The following is a 7,891-nucleotide window of genomic DNA, read 5'->3' as shown; positions in this document are numbered from 1 at the left end:
AATACTGTGGAAGATGTCTCTGAAGATACAGGTTGCAGCCAAGCCAGGCCAAACTTGTGATGATGAAGGGTTTGGAATTAATCTAAAATCAATGGAAATTCTTTAAAAAAATTTTTTTTGTAGAGATGGTGTCTCACTATGTTGTCCAGGCTGGTCTTGAACTCCTGAGCTCAAGTGATCCTCCTGCCTCAGCTTCCCGAGGAAGATTACAGGTGTGAGCCACCACACCTAGCCTGCAATTCTGACATTGTTTTAAGTTGAGGCAGGAGGGCAGTAGGAGGGAAATAGTGAGTTTGAGGAGGAGAGATTGGTTAGGAAGTTATTCATTAGAATAGTGAAGGAATTATGACACATGGTGGTGTCAGTATACATGAGAGACACAGATAGATTCAAGAAACATTTAGCAGATGCATCCAGGAGTAGTTGTGATGACTTCAATAATCACAAATGGACAATTGGCAAGGCACAGCAGCTCATGTCTATAATCTGAGCACTTTGGGAAGCTGAGGTGGGCAGATGGCTTGAGTGCAGGAGTTCAAGAGCAGCCTGGGCAACATGGCAAGACCCCGTCTCTACTAAAAATACAAAAAATAGCTGGGTGTGGTGGTGTGAGCCTGTGGCCCCAGCTACTTGGGAGGCTGGAGGACCACCTGACTGGAAGCTGGAAGTTGCAGTAACCCAAGATGGCACCACTGCACTGCAGCCTGGGACAGAGCAAGACCCTGTCCCAAAACAAAAACAACAAACAAACAAACAAACAAAACAAATGGCCAATTAGATGATTAGAGTTAACTCTGTTTTTAACCTTACTCAATTTGATGACTGGAAGAGCACAGGGTTTGCAAGAGGGATAGTAGTTTTGTTTTGAACACAATGAGTCTGAACTGGTTTCTTACTAATCAGGTGAAGAGATTACTAAGACAGATCTACTGATCTGGAGTTCAGAAGATAAATTTGGCCTAGAAATATAAATATGAGTCAGTTTCATCTAGGTTGCTTAGTTTGGATGTTTGACCCTCCAAATCTTGTGCTGAAATTTGACCCCCAATATTGGAGGTGGAGCTAGCGGGAGGTCTTGGGTCACATGGGGGTGCATCCCTCATGAATGGTTTGGTGCTGTCTTCTAAGTAATGAGTGAGTTCTTGCTCTATTAATTCCTGCAAGAGCAAGTTGTTAAAAAGAGCCTGACACCCCCTGTTTGCCTCTACTCTCACCATGTGATTCCTGAACAGGCCAGCTTCCCTTTGCCTTCTGCCATGAGTAGAAGCAGCCTGAGTCTCTCACCAGGAGCAGATGCTGGCGCCATGCTCCTTGTACAGAACTGTGAACCAAATAAACCTTTTTTCTTTTCTTTCTTTCTTTCTTTCTTTTTTTTTTTTTGTTTTAGAAGGAGTCTCACTCTGTCACCAGGCTGGAGTGCAGTGACGCAATCTTGGCTCACTGCAACCTCCACCTCCCGGGTTCAAGCAATTCTCCTGCCTCAGTCTCCCGAGTAGCTGGGACTGCAGGCATGGGCAACCACGGCCATCTAATTTTTGTATTTTTTTTAGTAGAGATGGGGTTTCACCATGTTGGCCAGGATGGTCTCGATCTCTTGACCTCGTGATCTGCCCACCTTGGCCTCCCAAAGTGCTGGGATTACAGGCGTGAGCCACCACACCCAGCCTAAACCCTTTTTCTTTTTTCTTTTTTTTTTTTTTTCTTGAGATGGAGTTTTGCTCTTGTTGCCCAGGCTGGAGTGCAATGGTGTGATCTCAGCTCACTGCAACTTTCGCCTCCCAGGTTCAAGCAATTCTCCTGCCTCAGCCTCCTGAGTAGCTGGGGTTACAGGCATGTGCCACCAAGCCCAGCTAGTTTTGCATTTACTATAGTAGAGACGGGGTTTCACCATGTTGGTCAGGCTGGTCTCGACCTCCTGACCTCAGATGATCTGCCCACCTTAGCCTCCAAAAGTGCTGGGATTACACGCATGAGCCACTGCGCCTGGTCTTCTTTTTTCTTTATAAATTATCCAGCCTCAGGTGTTCCTTTATAGCAACACAAATGGACTAACATGGTGGTATTGAAGCTGTTCATTCACTAATTCATTCAATCAGCATGTTTATCACACTCCTACTATGTGCTGGGCACTGTTCTTCGTTCTGGGGATTCAGATAGATCTTAGGGTCAGCTTGACAAGTTCCATGAAAATCCTTTAAGATTTTAATTGGAATTGCATTATTTGTATAATTGATACCTGTATAACATTTAGGCTTTTCATCCTGAAGAAGGGTGTCTGTCTTCTTTACTTGAATTTTATTTAGTTATTTAATATTTTTGTAGTTTTTTGTTTATTTCATTATATATTTTGCATGTTTCTTTTGTTGAGTTTATTCCCGGATATTTTATAAGTTTTTTATTATTGTAAATGGAATCTGGTTTTTAGAGATGGGGGTCTTGCCCCATCACCTTGGGTGCAGTGCAGTGATGCAATTGTGGTTCACTGTGGCCTTAAACTCCTGGGTTCAAGCAGTCCTCCCACCTTGGCCTCACAAAGTGCAGGGATTACAGGCATGAGCTGCCACACCCACCCAGTCTCTTCCTCTCTTTTTGGACCTCATTGCATTGGCTAGGACTGCCAGTACAATCTGAATAGCAAGAGGGCTAGTTCGAGCTTCTTTTATTTTCTTTTGTGATTTTCCAAGTGATGCAGGATTTTTGCTCCTTAACTCAGCTAAGTCCGGGTTACTGTCTCATGGTCAGGAAGAATTAGGCATGTGGACACCAGAGAGTGAGTGGAGTAGAATTTATTAAGCAAAAGGAAAGCTCACAGCAAAGAGAAGGGTCCTGAAAGCAAGTTGCCAGTTGCCCCCTTCACAGTTGAATACAAGGGTGTAAGGCACGAATTTCTGGTGGCTCCACCCCATCCTTCCAGTGTGCCTGTGGGCCCTTAGTCTGAGCCACTCCATATTAATTTATATCCCTTACTGTGCATATGTTACGGAATGGAATTTTCCACGTGGACATGTTTAGGCAATCCCCCTTTGCAAGTTCCCTTATCTGCACAAAGCATCTCATGCTGTGGAGCCAGTGGCAGGTTCTCTGGGGACCCTTCCCTTACTGTCTGCCTAAAGCAAACTGGCTAAATTCTTTCACAAGTTTTTCTTTTTCTTTTTTTTTTCTTTTTCTTTCTTTTTTTTTTTTTTTCAATTTACATTAGAAACCTTTTATTGAGACAAGGTAAACAGTGGGCTGAAAATATTACAGGCTGAAGGAAGGCTGAGGAAACCAGTATGAAGGCTGCTCAAATGATGAACTAAATACATTCCAAAGGTACTATTTATACTTAAGGCAGTTTTAAAAGTGAGGTCTTAACCAAAAATCCTTTACATGGCATTCAAAAAAAGAAAAAAGAGGGGGTCACTTAAATCTTTTGTATTGACTAAAAGAGTTAAATTATGTACCCAAAATCTGTACAAGGGCCTGTTTTCAGCAGGTAAGCCTGTGTACAAGTAAGAACCTCTTACTCTTATAACATTGTCCTGTTTTCTTTTGTTTTATAAGAATATATAACTCCTGTCCCCACAGAGTTAGTCCAAAAGGCCTGAGTGACCTCATAGAAATATGGAGCTACCTCTACTAGAGAACTATTTACACTGCGCTGTAAATACACATATGTGTGTCCACCCCCACAGATAAGCTGTCAATGCCTTGAGTGAAGGGGTTACAGCTCATTTGTTTTATGTCTACAGTGACAATTAACAGGCACTCAATACTTTTTTTTGCATGAATGATAAATGAATTGATTTTACACTACCACCACTATTTACATTAACATTCCCACCATTAGCCGTCTCCAAAATAAAAACACCAAATTGCTGCCACATTTTCAGCAGTTTTCACAATACAGTGCTTCTGGACTTTTTAATGTAAACAAACATGCTTGATTTACCAATTTTCAGAGTAATGACACAAACTTAGCATTCTTCTTGGAATGGAAAACTTGCTGGGAAGTTACTTCATTCTTTTTCTCTTTTTCAAAAGTGCATCTCGTAGCGCCAACTGTTTTTCTCGGAAGGAACGCTTATTTTTTCACCGGACATTCTGGCTATACTGCATCATCATAAAGTTCTTCTGTTTTTTTCTTCTCTTTATTTGTCAAACTGGGAAATGGATTCATTTTGGTTTTCTTCCTCACAAATTCTTTTCGGTCTGTCTTTCTAGCCATTGCAGTTGCTAGTCTTGTCTCTTTGTCAGACTTCAGCTTTTAATGAAGGCGTTCAATGTCCCGAAGAGAAAGTAATTCACCCCTGGGCTCTTCATCACTGTCTATTTCAATTTATTTCCTCCTCTGGGATTTTCCAGGGGCAGTATCAAGTTCTTTTCTCAGTTGGGCCATGCGGATTTTCTGGAAGTCTTCCTGAGTTAAAACTTGGCTGGTGCTGATGGCTGCAGCTTTGTCTTTCTGCTCCTCCATGGGCATCCTGTTCAGCTTCTTGGAGATTTCTTGCTGTTCTTCATCAGAAGAGTGTTGCACATCAATCCATTCACCAATAGCATCCTCCTCCTCACTGAGACTGGTATTTTCCCATCCATCTTCATCATTTTCAGCATTCTTTTCTTTCTCACCTTCCAGAACTTCTGCTCCTGGAATGTAATCTTTAGCATCTAATTCTCCATATTCTTGTACTCTTGCTTCTATGGAGGCCTCTGTAGGCTTACCCTGGAATTTCTTCTGCAGCATCTGAGGATTCAGTGTTTGGAAGAGCTGAATCAAAGTTCTAGCACACATCATTACATTCTTATCCTTGTGTGTTTTATACTGAGCCAGGTCTTGGAGAAGTTCTTCAGTCATGGCCAGAGAACATCGAGCTGTTATCTCTTTTATAGCATTGATTCCTACTGTCATGACTTCTCCAGAGTTCTTGTCGGTAACCAAATTGTTTGCCAGAGTCGTAAGCAATGATTGAATAATCTCTGGGGGTACTAGGTGATGAGATGCTTGTGCAGCAAACGGAGGATCTTTGTTACTTCTCTTTGGTGGGGCTGCAGAAACCTTTGCAAACAAGGATAGAAATTGAAGAGAAAGAGCTCATGAATTCCCACCAATCTGGAGATGAGGTTCATGAGCATCATTTTCACGTCAAACTTCTCCTTACTTCACTCAAGCTGCAAAATCTTGGGGATCATGAATTAAGTGAATGGCTGAAAAGTTAAACATCTCTGGTTTTCTCTTGTTTTTTTTTTTCTCAGATTCGGAGTCACAGTCCTGTTTTTCATCTTCATCTTTCCCAAGACAGAATGTCAAAGTGGCAACTAATATCTTGGTGACCTTAGAGAAATGTGCAGTTGTGATAACATTGACAGTTTTGGCATCATTCCAGATGTTCCCTCTGTAGAGTTCAATCATTACATCTAAAGACATCTTGGCTGCGGTTGCATTGCTATGTCTTAACATGATGTACTTGAAATTTTGCAATACTGCATTCACTTTCCTGTTCTTGTGTTTTGCATTTATATTCTTGATATCAGTCACAATATGTGTGTATAAAGTCTTTCGCAGAAGCTTATCATGGCAACGTAGAAGTTCAAAGAAGAGTTCTAGCAGGCTTGATGGATTGATGAGATTCTTATTTCTCAGCAAGATCAAAGCTTTGCAAAATGTCATTCAAAGATCTGAATTCTATACGGTATGATTGCAGGAGAGAAGCTCTTTCACCTCTTGAGGAAAATTACTTAAATACTCTGGGTAGCAGTGACTAATCTGTAGCAAAGCAAAGGCTCTTCTGAAGTTTCTCTCTTTCTCTCCTATAATTAAGATGCAGACATTTAGGCTGTTCTGTGCCATAAACATCACCAGCTCTGCTAGTTCTTTGCTGGGTTTATTTGGTTGCAATTTGGAAATCTCCACATTGGATTTGTAGTGATTTTACTGCTGTAGAAACTCCTCAATGCAGGCCGGTGGGTCTAGCTTGATCCGATTCTGTGACTGCGGCAGGTTACTGGGCAGCTTGTTGTTTCTGCTGGACATTTTGGCTGCAGACTGGCTTCGCGGCCAGCAGTTTTAATAAAACTCAGATGGCCGGTAGCCCCCAAACCCTGCCAGCTGCAGCTACAAGTTTTTCAAACTTACACCCTTCCCTGCTAAAGAACATATTTTTTGGGGATATAATTAGTAATGTCCTCAAATGCTTAAATTTACAAGAAAATAAATAATATATAGTAATTTGATTTATGGGCTTTATTTTATTTTTACAAAATGTGAAAACATTTAATTTTACTGTTCAGGCTCGGTGCAGTGGTTCACACTTTAATCCCTGCACTTTGAGAGGCCAACGCAGGCGGATCACTTGAGGCCAGGAATCCAAGACTAGCCTGGCCAACATGGTGTAACCTGGTCTCTACTAAAAATACAAATATTAGCTGAGTGTGGGGGTGGGCACTGGTAATCCCAGCTACTTGAGAGACTGAGGCAGGAGAATTGCTTGAACCCAGGAGGCAGAGTTTGCAGTGAGCCAAGATCACTGCACTCCAACCTGAGCAACAGAGCAAGACTGCATCTCCAAAAAAATAAATAAATAAAAATTGTACTGTTCAAATGAATTCTCTGAAAAAACTATTGACATAAGATGGACTTGCCAGTTCTAAACAAGAAGGGTCCATCTGGTTTTCTGTTTGAGATTTACGTCCTAAAGTATATCAAATGAGTTTAGAAAATATCAGGAATAAGCAAGCCTAATTTGAGTGTATGTTTGAAAGACTACAAAAATACTAGTCTCGCAGTTAATGATGACCCTGTAGTATGTGCTACGAATAGCATTTTAGTTCCTGTTAATAACAGCTTGCCATCTAAACAGAATAATGTAAGGTTTGATGAGTATTACTTTAAAAATAAATATTGCTTTTATTTTCGGTGAAGTAGAAACCAGTGCCTTTGTCTTGGTTTTATATTTCAATTGCTACAAAAATAAATATGCTCAAAGGTGCATCAGACAGCCATTGTGCAGCTCGGAATTCAAGGTATAGCCAGCTAGACTTTTCTGTGAAGAGCGTATTATTATTCGTCTTCAAAAATTTTGTTGACCAGAATTATCTGACGTGCCCACAAAATTGCATAATTGTAATGGAATTTAATGTCAAAATGAATAAAACAATGATGACTTTGGCATACCCACTCTGTAGATAAAAACAAATTATTTAGTTCTAGAAAAATATACTTCATAAAACAGAAAACATTTGATTAAATGGTCAACTATTCATATTTTCAGTCAAAATATATATTGACTTTCAAATTATGAATGATTGAGACTATTGTCTGGCTTCAACTAAACTACGCAGCAAGTAAGTTTCATCTTGTTCGGTTATACCAGCCCATTACCAAGAATTTTAGAAATCCTGTGTAACACTGGACAACCCCATATCACTTCACACATTTATTGAAAAATTTAGATGTATATTTCAAATTTAATCATCGTTCAGAGTTTTATTCCTAACTACAAAGACAAAAATTATCTAAAAAATATTATGATTTTCTCTGGGTGATCAAATTATGAGTGACTTTATCTTTCAACTTTTCTGTATTTTTAAAATTATTTGCAGTGAGCATATATTACTTAATTAATGAAAAAAACTAGTATTTTTAGAAATGGATTCAAGCCGATTGGAAATGTTTATTAGAATAAATCTTCCCAAGGGCAGAAATTTTGCAGATGTTTCTGAGCTACAAATAAATCTTGTGTTCCTTATCAGATCTCTACCCTTCACCAGCCTCCCCTCTCTTTGGGGTGAAACTTGACCAGCAGGAAACAGGAGATGGGGAGGAACTAGCAGAATAATTCCCCTGGTGCAATCTTTATCATGAATTGCCAAAGTGGTTCTACCACTTTATGCCTTGATTAGCAGTGATATGGTT

The 7,891-nt window shown here is 40.2% G+C and overlaps 1 pseudogene; it reads right to left on the bottom strand.

Moving 5' to 3' along the window:
* Positions 1-3,822: 3,822 nt before the first annotated feature.
* LOC100614900 (protein SDA1 homolog) lies at positions 3,823-6,010 on the bottom strand (annotated as a pseudogene).
* Between the last annotated feature and the right edge of the window lie 1,881 nt (positions 6,011-7,891).

This window comes from Pan troglodytes, chromosome 21 (genome assembly GCF_028858775.2).
Source record: "Pan troglodytes isolate AG18354 chromosome 21, NHGRI_mPanTro3-v2.0_pri, whole genome shotgun sequence".
In the NCBI taxonomy this organism is placed as follows: domain Eukaryota; kingdom Metazoa; phylum Chordata; class Mammalia; order Primates; family Hominidae; genus Pan; species Pan troglodytes.
This window is presented reverse-complemented; position numbering and strand designations above follow the sequence as displayed.